The sequence below is a fragment of the Cyanistes caeruleus genome, chromosome 9 (genome assembly GCF_971803275.1).
Source record: "Cyanistes caeruleus chromosome 9, bCyaCae1.hap1.1, whole genome shotgun sequence".
NCBI classification, from domain to species: domain Eukaryota; kingdom Metazoa; phylum Chordata; class Aves; order Passeriformes; family Paridae; genus Cyanistes; species Cyanistes caeruleus.
In genome coordinates this window covers 8,301,624-8,320,755 of record NC_141709.1, presented here as the reverse complement: position 1 = coordinate 8,320,755, position 19,132 = coordinate 8,301,624, and the positions used below count along the sequence as shown (strand labels likewise).

Here is a 19,132-nt window from a genome sequence, read left to right as displayed (position 1 = left end):
TTGTGGCTCATTTATTTCTCTTATTTTAAAAGTATTTCCTGTACAGCTGGCTCACCACAACAAACCTCAGCTTCTATTCTGCTGCCCCATTTCCTCCTAAAGCATCTAATCTGGATGGATAATGTACTCATGGCAGAAATGCTTGGACAAGAACCATGGAGAAAATTATCCTAAGCTTATTCAAGGTAGACAGATGGTTCTTACAGTGTAACATGGGAAAACTACAGGATTACTTACAGGTATTATTTTTCAAGTTATGCCTATAAAGAGAAGAGAGAAAAAAAAAAAATTAAAATTGAAATTTATCCAACCAACCAGTTTGAAAATTATATTTATGCTACGAACAACAACTTTTTGAAGTTCAGTGCAAAGTAAGGTATAGGTTTCATCAGGTATTCTAAATCCTGAGCTAGGAAACTCTCCAACAAAACTGTAACAGTGGGGATAACAGGCTGATATGTGTCTCCCTAAGGATAAAATCCTTTCTGGATGGAGAGAAGTGAAGTGTTTAAAATATTTCCATAGCTTCCAGAAAATATCTCTGCATTTAGAAACCCATCCAGCTTTTTCATCTGATTTTATCTGCCTGTCCTGTTGAGGGGATGTCCCTTCTGAGGGGCAGTACTGGTGCAGCTCTGATCTCTGCTGTCTGTGACAAGGACAGGAGCCAGGGAATGGCTGGAGCTGAGCCAGAGCAGGGCCAGGCTGGAGATCAGGGAAAGGTTCTTCCCCCAGAGGGTGGTGGGCACTGCCCAGGCTCCCCAGGGAATGGACACGGCCCCAAGGCTGCCAGAGCTCCAGGAGTGTTTGGACAATGCTCCCAGGGGTGCACAGGGTGGGATTGCTGGGGTGTCTGTGCAGGGACAGGGGTTGGACTGGATGATCCTTGGGGATCCCTTCCCACTCAGGATATTCTGGGATTCTGTGAGTGGAAGTGGCAGGGTGAACATCTGGCAGTTGGCCAAAGTCAGCTCACCACAGGTATAAATTATTTCTGTGACAGGAGGCACATGGAACAATTTCTGTGTGGTTTGTGTATAATTACTACCAGCTGCAGCCCTGAAGGGTTAGGTCATTGTGAATGTAGGTAGAGATCTTACCTTTATGATGATGGATTACCAAAATATATTTTAGAGAAATTTTTCTCAAGGTACTTACAGATTAAGTTTAATATTTGTTGAGAAGAGGGAGAGCTTGTCTCCAGGAAGAGTTTTCTGTGCCCAAATAAGACTGTGTTTAATGCTGGCCAGAGACATCAGTCATTATAGTGAAGCGTTTTGGGAGAGGAATCTTTAAAGTGGACCATATCTGAGTAGAAATTTTGGATGTAGAAGCAGATTTTCACGGAGAAGCTAGATCAATCTACATGTCCTTTAGCTAACTTGAATGAAAAATCCTGTAGAAAACTTGTTAGGATAATGATTTCCATTTTCCAGCCCTGCAAGATGTTGCAGGTGATGATGCAGTAATCACTGTGCAATAAGCACATTCAGAAACAGCATAACTTAAAATTACTTCATTGTTCCAATTGCTGATTTGCAAATGGAAAATACTCCCAGTACTACTATAAACAGCAGACTCACTGGCAGGCTGTGCAGAAGAGTTCTTCTTTGCCACTTGCCAACTTTACAGCCCTACAGGAAGAGAAATCGACTAATCCACTGTAAAGTGAGCCACAATTACCTGTGACAAGCATAAAGCATTACTTTATTTATTAGTGTTGTGGTTTAACCTCAGCCAGCAACTAAGAACCACTCAGCTGCTCACTCATCCCCAGCCCCTCCAGTGGGACAGGGAGAAGTGCTGGAGAAAGGTAAAACCCATGGGTTGAGATAAGAACAGTTTAATGACTGAAATAAATGAAATAATAATATAAGGAAAACCCTTGACTTGGGGTAAGGGTTGCTGAGCAACAACTAAACCCTCAGTGTGTGATTCACATTGTTCTCGTTCTAAAGACAAAACACAGCACTGCACCAGCCACTAAGAAAATTAACTCTATCCCAGCTGCAACCAGGATAATTAAACACTTTTTTATTAACTGTTGTATATGGTACCTTGCAGAACAAGACCATCTACATGCAAATTTTGAGTTGAATAAAATGCAAAAAAAAAAGTCTAGAAGACATTTATTTTGTATTTTGATAGAAATAGTTAACATTAAACCCCTAATATTTGGTGGCCATCAGCCTCTATTGCTAAGTCCATTTCTTCACAGGCTTCTAAAAGTGAAGGGGACTTTTTATTTTAAGAATTCTGCAGTTTGGAAGAAGTGGGAGATTTGAGTCTTGGTTGTGTTTTTATTTTTTTTTCTATTTTTCAGTTTAATGGCAGTCTTATTTTAAGTACAGTTAAAATGAAATCCTTGAACGTATTTACAATTGAAGTTGATTTATAGTTGGCAGTGAAATGCCTGGTAAAATCTGTCAGAAATTGGCCAATAGAACATGAACATGAAAAGAAAGAATTTTTTTCCAATATAGAGTAAAATTTTTCTTTTTCAGGCTTAATTCAGCAATCTGCAAGGCTCAGTTCAGAAGATCTGATTCGACAACAAGTGTCTACCCAATGTGGTTCTGTAAAAGAAATATTCAGAAACCCAAATATTAATTGACAACTGAGACTATTAGCCAATGTTCTGAATAAAAATGTGTATATTTTGAATTACTTCTAACTTGCAATCGAATCAGGAACAATTTTACAGTCTTATTTTGCTGATATTGTGAAAAATACATATTTCCGTATCACCTTGGATTTTCATGCACTTTAAAGATTTTTTTTTTAATAGAAGCCATAAAATAATGTCTCAGTTACAGACACAGGTGACTGTGTGGGTGGAAGTGATCACTGTGTGATGGCATTCCATGGACCAGCAGCATCTCCTCCCCTGCTCTGCTCTCCTGATGCTACAAGGCTCTGCAGGGGCCGTGTGAGCAAAGCCATAATGAGCCAGAACTCCTTAAGCAAAAGAAATCCCTGCCTCAGGAGGGTCTGAGCATAGCAGGCAAGCGTAGGGTAGAGCAGCAGGCAGTGTGGTGGAGGATTAAGGCAGTGATAGGACCCTCCAGTGATCCTCATAAATTGTGTGCCCAAGTGGGCGATGAGCCCGCAGTCATGCAGAGCAGGCTGAGTGCTGTGACAACATCCACGTTGCACAGCACAGGCTTGGGGCTCCACAGCCCCTTACTGAGGTGATAAAGAATTCTGAGCTTCCCAGATACATCTCCACCTGCATGGCTTCAGAATCAAGCTCCACTGGAATTGTTAAATATTGATAAGTGCTGTTACCCATCTCCTGCAGCTGCTCTGCCGACCCCTCCCCGGTTCACTGGCCTCACACAGACTTAGCAAAACTGCAGCAAATGAGGACAGCTGAGCTTCCCTGCTTCTGTCAAAGGCTTATTTTTGTGTGTGTTCAGCCACAGACTGAGTAGCAGATGTACAAAGTGTGCTCAGTTATCAGGGAAATAAATGACCAAAGGAAAGGGCAAACACAAAAACCCAGAACCAAACAGAGAAATATGGTGGTGATTGACAAGTACTCAGAGAATGAAACACTGCAGCAAACTTCAGCTTAATAATATGAGTACCTTTGTATGAGAATGTACTCCCACCTTCTTAAGGATTTGTTCTTATTTTCTAAGTTTTACTGCATATATTAGGAACATGGAAAACTGTTTATTTAAGAGACATGGAGATAAGTGAACAAGGAAAGCTGCATGGTGATGCAGTATTTTGCAGACAAGAAAACTCTGTGCCAACAACTCCACAAATGCTAAGGCAGAGCAGCTTCTTTATCTCCAAACCTGGTGCTGGAGCCTGTGGAGAGTTAACTACCTCGGCTAACAGCTCAGCCAGCTGCTGCTTCACTCCTCCTCGCCTCCCTCCCCACCCCAAGGCAGGATGGGAGAGGAGGACAGGAAAGGAAAAAGTGAGGAAAACTCAGGGATTGAGACAAAAAAAGAGTTTTATGACTGTAAAAAACCACCCCAAAGCAATAACAACAAAACAAAACCAAACCCCCAGCTGATGCCAAGGCAATCCCTGATCACCTCCCACTTTCAGGCAGATGCCAAGCCAGGCTATAAGCAATGGCTACTTTGGAAAATTGGTGATGTCTACTTTTGTTAGGAGTGACTCGTTTTGAAGGTGTGGCAGTAGAGGAGTTTTTTTATACTTCACTGATCTTTTTTCCTCCTATTGTGAAAAGAAAATTAATTTCTGAGAATGCTTTCTTTTTTGTTGTTGTTGTAGAAAAAGTTTAAGTTTTTGATTTCTTATTTTAATTATACAGAAAAAAATGGGGGTTTTTTACTAATTCTCAAATCAGAGAAACTGCAAATGTTTTCTTCATTTACTTGTAGCACCTTTTTTTTTTTCTATTTCTGCAAAGTTTTTATTGCATTAAAAACACAGTAGTGCTGGCTATTGAATATGGAGAAAGAATCACACTACAGTTATTTCTTAAGAGTAGAAAATGATTGGAGCACTAAATGTAAGGTACAGTTATAGGGTACAGACTGGTTAAACCATACCAACTACATTTGGATTAATACACATCCCATCTTCTAGCTCCAAACTCGGTTCAGACTCTAATAGTGCTCAGTTGTCCAAAAAGAGCAATTGCCAAAATATATGCTCACAATATATGCATAATGCCAATTATATACTGACTATTAATTGCCCAATACCTTCCAGATTGAGAAGTCTTTCCATTTCCTCTAGACAGTCCAAATAGTACTCAGTGAGAATATTTCCTTGGGGTTGTTTTTTTTTCTTATCCTGTAGGGTTTTTTACTCTGTCATTTAAAGTGCACAACCAACGGGGACATTGAGATTATCCCATGTTAATACATTTTGGCAGTGTTACTTTTCATGTCTTTATCTGAACAAAAGAGCCAAGCAAGAGAATGGATGTCTGGTTTCTTAATGTCCAGATAGGAACAAGACAGTGTTCTGCTGTGTCAGAGTTATGCCAAAAAAGTGAATGTTATTTCTAGGGTTGAGCAAAATCGAGACAGCTAACTCGAAATTGAACGTATGTCTTTTTTTGAGCCAGGTTCTGAGATTTCATTTACTTTCTCTCCAATCTCCTTTGAAGAAATGCAACTGAAATGTGGCTCTCTGGTAAAGGCATTTTATAACACTTTAAAAGTATAAATTCCTGCTGGCATGTGGCTCAGCAAAACACATACTAAAGACATGAAGCCATCCTTGTCTGCTGAAGTTTTAAATGTATGCTTACAGAGCACTTCACAAAATCCATGTGGGCTTTGTGCTCTACTGCTCTGACAAATGGAGAACATAACCAAATAAATGATGGAAGAGGCATTTTTTTTTACTGCCTCCTTTCCTTTGTGACGGAGAAGAGAAGCTGATTATCTTCCTGCTCTCACCCCCCAGCAGCTGGGAGGCAGCAGGAATGTCAAAAGGGTGATGGCTGCTGCTGGCAAGACACATACCTGTTGTGTGCCATAATGACTCCACCCAGACTGCTGCAAGACAAGAGCTGTGAAAAAGCAAAAAAAAGGATACACAATTTTATTCATATATCCCTTGTTTTTCATATTGTTATGTTTGAGTTGGAAATAAGGTAAATGGAGTTCATCCGTACAAATTCTTCATGCTTTCTCTATCTCATTAACTCCACAGCCTGGGCAAATGAGAAATGCTTGTAAAATTGCTGTATTTTAAGTGCAGACTAGAGACTGGAAATGCATGGAACAGAATATGCAAGAAATTGTATTGTTCTTGTTCATTGTCATTAGTGGCCATGTAGTTTGATTCTTATGAGTTAATGACACATAATAACAAAGGTTATTTTCAAAATTTACTGCAGATCTTTTGCTCAGCTCATTTCTGTGGGAGGTAACCAGATTTATTGAGATAATGCAGCAGATGTTATTCAGGGAATGACTATCAAATGGAACCAATATCTGTAAAATAATCTATTTTCAAAATGGAAATCGCATTCTCTGCAAGTTTTTCTTCACAGCACAGCCACTTCGTAAAACTCTTCTGTTGTGCAATTCCTTGACATTGCAAAGCATCAACTGAGCTTTACTTGACTCCATCACCCTTCCAAAAAACCCATTTTTTTCTGAATGTGCGTCTTGTTCTTTTACATGTGCCACAGAAAATTCATTGAGGGGTCTTCTTCCATCCTACACCATTAATTCAAATGCATTTCAGGTCCAAACTCTATAGGAAGAGACTTTTTGTGTTGATACTTTGCCTGGTCTGGAAGGGACTCCTTTCCTGATTACACACAAACAACACAGAGCCAACTGGAAGGATTTTTTTCTAACTGTGTGTGCCAACACTATGGCCAGGTGGGGCTAAAACCCAACAGAAGATGCAGGACAGCTTTATTTAAACACAAACACACTACAATTACACCTCAATTCCTCTACAAATCTGCAGAGGTCTGTGATTCTCACCCTGCTTGTAAAGTCACTCTACATCCATCATATCAACTACTGGAAATACAGATTATACTACTTTCATAGGGCAGGCCTTCTCGTACTGGGATACTACAGTAGCAAAATAAATTTTTCTTAAGCAAAACAGAAATTTGGTGCACAGGAATTTTCAACATGATTTAAAATGCACCTCCTCCTTCACTTTTCTTGACAAATATTTCTTGAAATTAACAGAGACTGTTGTGATTTTCTAAAGTCAAGTTAGCAAGAAGAAACTCCTGAATGCATCAGAGGATATTTTAAAACAGGCAAACCCATGTTTTTACCTGCATGGTGGTTATTGGTTATTGAAACATGGCCTAGATATGCCAGAACTGAAAAAAAATAGCAATAGGGTCGGTAACGTACTGCAGCACGTTGGTGTTGTCATTGTCCCATGGATTTGAAGAAAAATCATTTCCTGTTTACCTGTTCAGCTTTAATGTCAAGGCTGGGAACGCTTTAAAGTCACCTGATTTTACCTCTCAGACTGTGTGATGGCAGTCATCGTTTGCCTTATACGCCTTAAGAATTCACAACTACAAACAAAGCCTGTCACAGGACAGCCATGAAATCCCTCCATTCTTTCCCAGACATTTCCCAGTTATTTCTTCAGTTGTTTCTCTGTGTATTTGCAGTGCAAGGAGAGAATCTCGCAGCCCCCTACCTGGCACAGATGACAGCAGCTGTGAAGATTCAGCAGAATAACCTTAAATCTTTCAAGAATAGGGGTCAGAATGTTGGCAGGCCCTGGAGAAGTTGATGCCTCCACATCTCAGGGGCTATTGTATCCCTCCTAGACGTGTCTGGCTGTGTCTACTGAGTTCAGCTTACCTGAACTTTATTATACCTTCTCAAAGCAGTAGAGAAATGCCACCTCTTCAAAAAGGTTATTCTATCTAGGAAAAATGGTGCTTCAATGGCAGCAAGAGCCTGAAAAATCCCCCAGCCTTTCAGTTTGTCCCTTGCTGCCAAAGGACAGGGCAGGTGAATAAGGAAGCATGTTTTATTTCTTTCATTTTTTGGGGAAAAAGTAAAAAAAAAAAAATTCTACAGTACTGGTTCATTTTCTGTAGGTGAAATGTTGTCAGATCCTAAAAAAAATATCCCCTCTGCAAGTGAGGAAATGCTCAGTGGGCATAATTTTATTCAAGTGAATCATAAATCTGTTAAAGCAAAGTGCCCACCAAGCTGCTGTACCCACTCCCCCTTCCAGCTGGACAGTGGAGAGAAAATAAGATGGAAAACAACTCACAGGTTGAGACAAGGCAGTTCACTAAAACAAAGTGAAAGCTTTTGTGCTCTCAAGCAGAGAAAGCCTGAAGATTTTATTCTGTACTTCCCATCAGCTACAAAGGTCCAGCCTCTTCCTGGGAAGCAGAACTCCAGCACGTGGAGCTGTTGCTCTGGAAGGTAAATGTTGTAAATAACACATCTTCCTCCCCAGTCCTCCACCCCCACTTAGCTTTTATCTCTGATCTGATGTCAAATGATCTGGAAAATCCCCTTGGTCAGTTTGGGGCAGCTGGCCTAGCTGTGCCCTGTCCCTGCAGGGAATGTTGAGAGACAGGGCTGAGGCTGTGCCTGCCCTGCCCAGCAGCAGCCAGAACTGGTGTGTGCAAACCTGCACCTTTCCAATCTGCACCTTTCCAGCTCCCAGGGCAAGGCACAGCTCTGAGGGCTGCTCTGGGAGCATGGGCCCCACCTCAGCCAGAGCCACTGCACCAGTGGAATAAAAGCGTCTCCTCTGTGACCAGGTGTTCTATGGGTGCACACAGTAACTAGAAATGAAACTCATGAATATGTGAAGCATTGTTTCCCAAGCAAAATATGAATGCTGGATGCAGGCAATTAAGCACTGCCTATGTTTTCTGGATAAATATGCAAATTTGACATTCAGATCAGACTTCTAAGAAAATTTCACCCAAGTTAAAACATCAAGAACATAAGCAGTCCAAAACTTAAGTCTTTTTGCTCTAACTTTAATTACTTGCCAAATTTGAGTTAAGGGCAAGGCACTTAAATAGGTTATCATTCTGCTTCTCCCAACTGTTTCTAAAGTCAAGTACAGTTTCCCCTGACACATCACATAGTGGATGGAATTTTTAGATGGAGAATTTACAGCAGAGTAGCATGCAGGGAATTCATTATAGCTGGGAGAAGGAAGTCACTGCAAGAAGGTGACAGTATTGTTTGCATAATGGGTTTGCCTGTTGCAAACTGAGAGTAACTACTGTGCTACCTTAATAAATCACATACATTCTTCAGTAGTTAAAGAGAAGCACTTAGCAGGTTCTGGAAGAAAGATGACCAAAGGCTGATCATATGAAGTAGAAAACAAAAAAAGGTTGTGGGATAAGCTGATAAAATGTGTTTACCAACAGATACACACTGCTGACAAAGGACTCTAATGACCTCTAATTCAGGGCCACAAGGCTTTTGGGAAGGGAGAATTTGATGTGCCACTCCTCCCTCACATGATTCTGCTGCAGACAGGGTCCCAGTCTGGATTTGGCATTTTGGTAGTGATGTAAGTTTCTGCCTCGTTCAAGTACTATTTGTTTCATTGTTTGTTACTTCAGTACTCTGCCCTAAAATGAGATTTTGTAATATCGTATTTTAAGGTCACAGATTATTAACATCACTGAACAAAAGGCATCATAGTCCTTTAGAGCCCTCTAACTCTGCTTCAGAGTGATTCTAAGGGCTCAAATCAAACTGTGGTGGCAATTAGGTCTTGGAGTTGACCACAACTCCAAGATCTGTGTTGTAATTCCAAAGTAACTTTTTTAACCTTTTGGTAATGGATATAATCTTTTCTCAGCAGCCTCTTCTAGTGGAATGTGGCAAGGTGCTTTAAGGTCCCTTCCCAGATGAACTATTCCATAATTCTATTAAGTGAATAACATCAGAATGTTCTTATTAATTGAAAGTGGGCAAGAACCAGAAGAGTCAACAGTACCTGAGGAAACCAAGTGGTCCTGCTCTGTAGGTGAAAGAAGGTGCCAGGGAGGGAAAGAGAGCACAGAGAAATAAAGACCAGACTATGTCCACTGCACCTCTGGATGCTATGAAACAGAAACTCCACCTTACTGTGAAGTGTCTGACCCAAAGACTAATGAAGTCAATCTCTTTTATTGGGAGGGTGAGGTTGGTCAGACTCAAAATCCTCCTTGGCTGATTTAAGCTGCCTTTGGTGCGAAGGAGCCGCAAAGCAAGTTCAGACCAGGACGCCACTAGAGAGAGGAAGAAACCTGAAGGGAAGAGCAGAAAGGCATTAGCGCACCAGCAAATCTCTTTTTATCCATTTTGTGGTGTCTGTCTCACACACATGCGGTGTGAAGCTGCGGTGGACACTGCAGTACCAAGCGCTGCCGTGGCGGAGCTGCTGCCCACGGGCGCCCGGCGCTGTGGATCCATCCCAGGCACACTCTTCTGTCCTTTGTTTTCTGCCAGATTTTATCAGTCTTAGGAAACCCACAGTACCCTCATTGAATGTCTTGAATCTATTTGACAGTCATTGCAGGCTTGAGGTGTAGCAGTCTTTGTTAAGAAAGGCACAATATTTACATAAACACTCTGACCTTTTAAACTGGCATTTTGTCAGGAGGAGCTGAAGGGGAGGAGATAAGGGGAGAGAAGGGGACAGAGGAGCCTTTGCTACCTGTTGCTGTAAGAGAAATATCCTGAGGCAAAGAGACCTTTTGTTTTTATAGCTGCATAAAACATCGTGTATATGTCTATATATTTAACAGCGACTACACTTCAAACGTACACTGAATTTTTTTCTTTACAAACCGTGTCATCCTTCCTTCACTCCTTTCCTTATGTCCTTGCTAAAGAAAAAAAAATCAATAAAGCCTCAAGCAGAGTAAATCATTGCTAAGATCAGCTCACTGCACAATTATTTAGCATAAAAATGATTAAATATGCTGACAGGAACAAACCAACGTGATGCCAGGGGAATCTTGTGTTTCTGCGGGTTCCGACTTTTTCCCCAGCAGATTCTGGAAACATAAAACTGCCAGACTGGCCGGCAGACACGAATGCTTCACTCTGGTGCTTACAGAGATAATAGAAAGAAGACAAAAATCTTCTTAATAAAACCCCCAGAAAGGGCAATTTCTTTTAAAGAGCGCAGACAGCACAGCAGACAAGCGCTGGTGTGCCGCTGCTGCTCGCTCCATATCGCCTGGCACACTCATCCCGTAACCTGCGCGGTTCCTGCGCCTCCTGATCCCGCCAAGGGCGAGATGCGCTCGCTGCACTGCGGGGATGCCAGAGCTCCGTGCCGCTCTGCACGCTCTTCCCTGCCTTTCGGTGGGCTCGCCCCAAGCTCTCGGCCCAGCTCTGCCCGGGGAAAAGCATTTTTATTAGCCATGAACGCGTGTAGAACAGGGACCAGGAGAGGGGGGGACATACATCAAGCTCCATAAACGCTGCCGCTGCCTCCCTCTGCCCCACAAACCTTCAAATTCCGCACACATTCCGGAGCCGCTGTGGGAGGAAAACATTCCACCGAGCCGTGCCAAGAGCCTGGAAACATCGAGAAGTGGGGGGAATCTCGAGAACTGGGGGGAATCTCGAGAAGTGGGGGGAATATCGAGAAGTGGGGGGAATATCGAGAAGTGGGGGGAATATCGAGAAGTGAGGGGATATCGAGAATTGAGGGGAATCTCGAGAAGTGGGGGGAATATCGGGAAGTGGGGGGAATATCGAGAAGTGGGGGGAATATCGAGAAGTGAGGGGATATCGGGAAGTGGGGGGAATATCGAGAAGTGGGGGGAATATCGGGAAGTGGGGGGAATATCGAGAAGTGGGGGGAATATCGAGAAGTGGGGGGAATATCGGGAAGTGGGGGGAATCTCGAGAAGTGGGGGGAATGGTGGGGCGATGCTCCGCTTCCCCGGGGCAGGAGAGGGACGGGGGAGATGATCAGGGACATTTCCTCCCACCGTGTCTCCCCTCTCCCCGCCGTGTCGCGTCCCCGCAGCTCCCACAGCCGCTTCCCCGCTCCTTTCCGTGCCGGGGAGGATGCGGGGCACCGGCGGGGAGCAGGGCTGCAGGAAATATGAAATAAAAAGATGAGAAACAAAGGGCTGGCTGAGGGTGGGGGCCAGGTATGTTCTTACCCGGTCGGTATCGCCGCCGTGGCTGGCTGGATGGCGGGTGCAGGAGGAGGAGGAGGAGGAGGAGGAGAGGCTGGTGCCGCGCCACTCGCAGCCTGCGGGAGCGCTGCCCCCGTGCCGAGCCCTGTCCCCGCCGTGCCCCGGCCCCGGGAGCTGCCCCCGGTCCTGTGGCTCCCCCCAGCCCGGTCTCGGCTCCCCGCACCCCTCGGGGACCGTCACTCCCCGGGATGAGCCCCCGGCGCTCTCCGAGCCTCCCGGCTCTCTGCAGCCTCCCGCTCCTCGGGGCTGTCTTGTCTGTGCTCCACCTGCGTGGGCAAAGCCCTTCTCCCTCTGCCTGCGGCTGAGATCCCGCAATTTGTTATTCTTTCCTCGAGAATCGCTTCCATCACCACCAAAAAACCCACATCTCCCCCAGCGAATCCCATCCCTCTTCGCAACTCCTCTCGCTATTCGGGTTTGCTTCCCTCTCTCCTCCTCCTTCTCCCCTCCCTCTTTCCCCCCTTTTTGGGTTTGGAGCCTCTCTCTGCCCTGCACACACACACAGACGGGCACGCACGGTGTAAATGGGTTGTCACACACACAGAACCGCTGCCGGTTCCCAAAGTGCCCCCACCCAGCTCAGCCTTCCTCTGGCTTGAAGCCGCAGATCATGGACTATATGCTCGGAGCCGGGACGCGTTTTATTCACAGCCGCTTCGCCTCCTGCGATTGCAGCCGGTGAGTAGCTTTGATTTCGCCTTCAGGTGTCGTGTTCCCCACAGGAAGGACGCTAAAAACAGCAGGGAAATATAAATACACGAGATAAATTTTAAAAAGTTTTGCTTCTCCTTGTTCCTGAACGGGCTGGCTGCACTTTGTAAACTCGAAGGAATTAGGAAACAGCAGTTCTCTGCCCACATTCATTCCCGCTCACCGCGCTGGGCGCTGATGGCAGCGCGCACCGCAGCATCGCTCCCGGAGCTTCACCGTTCCACTGCTTATTCATCACATTTTATTCATGCTTCCATCAGGCATGCTACCTGCTCCTCTCCCCGGTTTAACCCTTGCAGACCAAGCGGCTGGCGTGGGCGCTGGGAGGGCTCAGGGCTTCTCCCCGGGCCGGGGAAAGGACAGGGTCGCTGGCTGAGGGAGCCGCCAGCCCGCCCCAGGAATGTCTGGGAATCCGCGGCGGGACATCAGCTGCAAAAGTTCATTGCTCTTCCCCATCCCCCTGAAGAACTTGGGCAGGATTGGGGGTGGGGAAGGATTCTCTAGGAGGGATAGGAAAGGATTTCCAGACCTCATGTCCCGCCGCATGTGCTGGGAGGTGGCAGTGGCCAGGCTGGGGGCGGCCGGGGGCAGCGGCAGCAGCGGGGGCAGCGGCCGGGGCTTCTGTCCTGCTGCCCCCAGGGCTTCTGTCCTGCTGTCCCCAGGGCTCCTGTCCTGCTGTCCCCGGGGCTTCTGTCCTGCTGCCCCCAGGGCTCCTGTCCTGCTGCCCCCAGGGCTCCTGTCCTGCTGTCCCCAGGGCTCCTGTCCTGCTGCCTCTGGGGCTTCTGTCCTGCTGTCCCCAGGGCTCCTGTCCTGCGGCTTCTGTCCTGCTGTCCCCAGGGCTTCTGTCCTGCTGCCCCCAGGGCTTCTGTCCTGCTGTCCCCAGGGCTTCTGTCCTGCTGCCCCCGGGGCTTCTGTCCTGCTGTCCCCAGGGCTTCTGTCCTGCTGTCCCCAGGGCTTCTGTCCTGCTGCCCCCGGGGCTTCTGTCCTGCTGCCCCCAGGGCTTCTGTCCTGCTGCCCCCGGGGCTTCTGTCCTGCTGCCCCCGGGGCTCCTCTCCAGCCGCTGCCACCGCTCACTCAGAGCCCTTTCCTCACTTCTCAATCCCATCTCACCTGATTTTATTTATCACTATTTTCTGGCATACCTGTATTTTTCGCTGGCCAGAAATTGGCTCCTAAGAGCGCAGGATAGGAGCGAGGCTTCTTCACAAAACGTGCGCCCACCTATACATGTACCTGATGTAGAGGTAGATGGTAGAGGTAGGCTATTCCTGAATAAGTAGGGGCTTCTTTGAAAGAAAAAGAGAAGAACCAAGGGAAATAAACACGTTACGTTTATAAAAAGGACAAGTGCCTTCAGAGTTCTATTTGTGGTTGATACTTCCAGGATTTCAGTGTCCCTAATTAGCGGCAGAGATCGACCCCCGGTCAATAGCAGAAGGTAGGGAGGAAACATGTTATCTCTCGTGGGGAGATATTGACTGGGCTCCGTGTAACTCTGTCATTTGGGTGCAGGATAAGTGTGCCTGTGTGTGTCTGTGTGTGCACGGTCATGTCTCCAAAGCAGCACCTGCAGAGATCACAAGGAAGGTGCTAAAGGGCTTGCAAGCAGGTAGAGATGCCAGGGACAAATAACAAGATCCGAATTTATTGCCTGGTGGGTGGCAAGCAGAAGACGGGAAAGACCGATTCAATGCCAGAGTGTGCTCCCCCCTTGTTCTTCCCTCCACCCTCCCCCTCCCCGCCCTACTGCATCCCCCCTCGGCCGCCAGGTTGCTGGCTGATGTCTGGGAAGGAGTAGTGAAAAAGCCCTTCAAGCGTGGGATCCAAAATCCACCCTTCTTCCAGCTCCTCTCTTCTCCCACCAGCTCCAAGCCCCCATCCGTACTTATTTCCTTCCAGCCCAGCGTCCTTCTCCCGGAGACTCGGGCACGTTTTCCCATTCCCGCTGACTTGCCCCTCTGCCCCCACCTCCTCCTGCCCCGGCCCCTTCCATGAGACTGAGCTGATTAACCAAATCCCAGACTTTTCTCCTGAATTACCCGCCTCTGGCGCTGCTGCTGCCGGGATCCTCCCGCACCAGGATGCTCGGGAAAGTTTCCTTGCAGTCATACCCCCTTCCCCGCCTTGGCAGGGAGTGCGTTTCAAAACCTCTGCCTGATTTTTAATATTCCCCCCCACACCCCTTAAACCTTTAGGAAAGGAAAAAAAACAAAAAAACCAAACAAACCAGCAAGTCCTGCGGGATTTATGTTACAGTGGGAATAGCTCAGCCAGTGAGCATCGCCTTGCCGTGCTGCTTAAATGTTACCGCTCTGCAGGAGAGATTTATGTGCCCATCAGCAGAATATTTCCCGGGTTTAAGAGCACTCGATATTCCCTCTGCTGACGGGGATGGGAGATGGTGAGACGCAGGGCGAGGGCAGCGGAGTTGTTTAGCTCACAGGCACTATCACGGATGGCAGTAAAACGGGGTCTGGGCAGCAGAAGTGACACAGGCTGGACCGGGTGGCATTCCTGTACTCAGAGGAAGGTGAGGGGATACACATCAAACCCTTTGCATCCAGCGCCAAATAAATCAATGCAAGTAACGTGGGCTACCTTAATGGGCGATTGCAACAAGCTAGAGGCCGGCCGTGGTAAATAGAGGAGATTCCCACCACCCTTGAATTCCACCATCATTCCACACCCCCAGCCCAGGGATACTTCTCACACGGGGCTGGATGACTCAGAAAACCCAGAGGAATAATGGGCAAATTTTTGCTTTGCCGTAGTTGGTCCTTTTGCTTTTTGTATTTACGGGAGGTGTGGAAATACCTCCCGAGCCCCGCGGCCCATTCCTGAGAGAATGCTCCCCAACATCTCTCTTCCCTGTATTTAGATGTCCAGGCTCCCTGCTTGCCCGTGTCTGGCTTCGCTGCCAAGGATTGCCTCCATCTCCCCTGGAGCTGCGCGCATTTGGGACTCCCTTTTGGCCGGGAGTTAATATCCCAATTTCCCATGCCGGCGGCGGCAGACGGACATCCAGGGAGGTGGCTCTGGCAGAAGGGACACCTTTAGGGATGCATGTCCAGCCTTCCTTCTCAGCCTCCTGGGCTTAACCTGCCCCTCTCCTCCGCGTGTCCCCGGGGCAGGTGCCGGGGGAAGGCGACAAGGCGGAGGTCGGGGGGGATCACGCCGCCCTCCCCAGCGGCAGGAGGGGCTGTCCCGGCTGCGGGACCCCCTCCAGCCTCTCCCCATCCTCGGCAGCCGAGGGCAGCTGGTTCTGTAGGGGCAGGAGCAAGCAGCCCCCTGCAGGGAGCGGAGGCTTCACCGCAAAGGGTTAACGCGGGGCTGCAGGGTGCTCCAGGCAGAGTCCTGGGAGCGCCTCCGAGATGCACCAGCCAATCCCAGAGACAGCAGCGTGAACTAGATGCAGCATGCTGTAAGGAGGGAGGTGAAGAAAATAGGGTGTAAATTGTCACCGCGCATCGCCAGGCGGACCTGCTTTTTTGGGCTACGATTTCTTAGAGACCGTCATGCATTTAAAAAGGTAAGGGCTTTGTCACCGGCAGTCTATATTGTGATTCACTGCCGGATTCAAGTGCATTTTCTGTGTAGCTTTCATTTAGTGATAAATTGTGAGGCTCAGAGTGGGAAGCAAGTGGAATGTGGCATGATTTACTGTTCGGGAGTCGTTTTGAAAGACTACGTCAGCTTCAAGTTGTAATGATTTCATGTAGAGATTAAGCAAGTGAATGCATGTGAAGTAAAGTGAATTCATGACTGGCAGAAAAATGTAATGTGTGTGATAAGAGGAGGATGTTCTGTTGTAGCAGCAAATCAGTTATGGATCCATATGAAATGAAGGCTAGTGTGAGATAGACTTGATTTTGAGAAAATGTAGAGAGTAATTCAGAGGCATGCATCTGACAAGCAAGTCTGTCAGAAAAAAAACCCCAAAATAACTTCCTTCCTTGAAAAAAACCCATGTTTATTAAATACAACATCACAAAAGAATGCTATAAAAAGAGGTGAAGTCAGAACCGTACAGAGTCTGTATGTTCAGAGATGAGTGACTCTGACACATTAAGTGTACAGAGATAAAGCCAGAGTGGCCCTGCTTGCATTTACAGGATATAAGAAATAACTTCAGAGGAGCAATCCGTTTAGATATCAGACTTCACAGACTGCTGTCATTGCTCAGCTCCATCCCTACGAGGAGTTACTCATTTTAAATAGGTGCTCTATCAGCTTTACCACAAGACCAGCTTTGGGAATAGAAACATTTGACTGGATCTCTTCCTCTCTGTATCTAAGCATAGCAACAGACCCTCGGTCTCAGATGCTGTTGCAGTGCTAATCAGCAGAGTTCCATCCAGAAACTACCTACAAATTCTTGCCTCCAACCATTTTTCTCTCTAAGACGTGTATAATTTAGGCAGGGGAGGAATTAGAATAAAGATCTGTGATATTTTCAGTAAGCTGATCCACCTCCAGTGAGAGCAAACCTCCCCAACAGATGCTGAGTTCACTGGAGTTGTGTTTGGGGTGTTTGTTCATGAAATGCTGAAACCCTGTGAGTGCAAACGTTAACTAAGAAACATGAAAACAAGCAGCTGAATGTTTCTACAGAGCTCAGTGCAAAAGGCAGCATTTGTTCAACAATCCAACAAAACAACTTGAGAATCTTCAAGAGAATGTAATCATCCCGTCTTATCCTCTCCTATTTTTTCTACTGTTCTCTGAATGCCTTTGTGAAGAATTAATTACAGAAGTCAATTCATTACTTACACCAACGTATCCAAAAATTTACTTTTTTAGTCACACAGGTTGCGGTGACTTTTCACTCCTCTCAGTCCCAGACAATGATTTATGGGACTGAAATATTTTTACTTCATTTGCATTAATTCAAAATAATATCTGTTTGTGATCAGTCTAAGTAATTTTTTGCTTGAGATGCAACACCCATTGAAAACAAAAAGAAGGTCTTTTTACCAGCAAGCTTGCTTCTTCAGCAGCTTTTGAAAATCTAAATGGAAAATTGGCCGATCAAACTACTTAGCTAAGTTTTCCTTAGAAGAAAAAGAGTGGTGGAAGGTATTGGGTGATAGTTTCTGGAAACTCGATTTTCTAGCTCTCAGGCATACCTAATGCAGCTCTTTCTTAATCCTCCCAAAACTTCACCTCTCTTCAAAACCAGAAGCAGACATTTTTTTTCTTACTCTTCTGAAACACTAGTAACCTCCTATGGGAGCAAAATCATCAGAAATACACTTTGACAAACAGAGCCCAAGCACTCTTTGAGAAAGGTCCCACTGAAACCACTGTCCTGTTAGAGCTGCAGGTAGAAACTACAGCCAGTCATTTCATGGGGAAGTTATCTAATTTCTTCTTGATCTCATCCTATCTCATCATAAGAGAACATTTTTTAAGAATAAATTTGCAACTACCTTCTCTTCATATCATTGTTTTCCTTTTGCTCAATATATGCGTGTTCAGCGAGGGCCTAATCTTGGACAATTAAAGGAGATCAGAACATCCCTATTAACTTCAATGAAAGCAAGATCAATTTCCAAAACAATATTTTGGAACCAAAATGAACTTCAGATTTAGAAAGTAAAAAAAGGGAGCATCATGAAGATACATGCAGTGGGAGGCTTTGCAAATCTTGAGTCAGATATTATTAAAATACTAAAAAACTGAAGAATTTGTGACCTGATCTTACATTGGCCTAGGCCTCAGTTCTTTTTCACCACTGATAAATCAACATTTTTCTGTATGAATCTGAGGAACATTGAGAGAGCTCCTTGTGACTCAAACCATCACCCTGCTGAAAACTGGAGTGTGAATAAATTTGTTCTTCTAGCTTTGAAGTTACTAATTTATATGTACCACAGTTTGTGTGCATACACAAATATAGTTTATATATACATATGCATACATAGATATAAATATGCATGCTATGCACTAGACATCCCTCCACACCCATGTTCTGTATAATCACTTTTTTGCCCTGGCTCATACCATGGGAATGATTATTTAGCCCAGTCTGTTTCCCATCTCCCCCTGAAAAGTCTTCACCTGCTCCATGTGCCACAAAATAATGCACTGAGGAGAGGGAGGAAGGACACTCTGCCACACCAGAGCTTTTCAGCTTTAACTAATGAGCCTCTCACAAAGGCCACAGATTTTGTTCCACCTTCAGAAGAAGATTGACCAAGCAATATATATTGTTAGCTAAATTAACACCATTAAACTGCAGTGGTTTCTCTTATAATGAGGTGAGATCGTAAGGCTGGAGTGACATACACCTTTATTGTAACAGTTACATTAATGGGGAAAAATTCAGCTCATTTGCAGTAACACCTTCACTGCCACATCCACCAGCACTTGATTAATGAGAAAAGCAATTTGTAAGGCACTTATTATACATTGGCAAGTGAAGGATGTAAATCTGGGGAATCAGAGCACTGCTCTATACCCTTAATCCCATATTATTCATGACTACTGAGAATTCTGTAGGGCTAATTTATCTCCTTCAATACTTATAAATCTACTGGAAATAACAAAGACACCTGGTTAGCTGAACATGGATGACCACGCTGAAGTCAAATGGGATTATTAAAATCCATTACAAATGTTACTTCTTAGTATTTTCTTTTTTAATTTGTTTTCTTTATTTGAAATCTGTTTCTAAGGAAGCTTACCATCACTGGTGAAAAACACTGCTAAATGCTGAAAAACAGCATCATGGATGGAGGTGGTAGCCCAAGTGTATATTTTTATTTCACAATTTTTCACCTAAAACATTAT

At 45.4% G+C, this 19,132-nt stretch overlaps 1 protein-coding gene across 3 annotated transcripts in view; it reads left to right on the top strand.

Annotated features, from left to right (window-relative positions):
• Window positions 1-19,132, top strand: part of BRINP3 (BMP/retinoic acid inducible neural specific 3) — a 662,162-nt gene that overhangs the window by 451,640 nt on the left and 191,390 nt on the right. Inside the window, exon 1 of one of the 3 annotated variants that reach the window (XM_086842782.1) lies at window positions 11,684-12,307. The exons of 1 other annotated variant lie outside the window; for it this stretch is intronic. The gene's annotated coding sequence lies outside the window, so the exon portion shown is untranslated. Of the gene's footprint in view, window positions 1-11,683; window positions 12,308-15,655; window positions 15,870-19,132 lie in introns of those variants that run through there. One more of the 3 variants, XM_023931559.2, reaches the window with a different exon arrangement.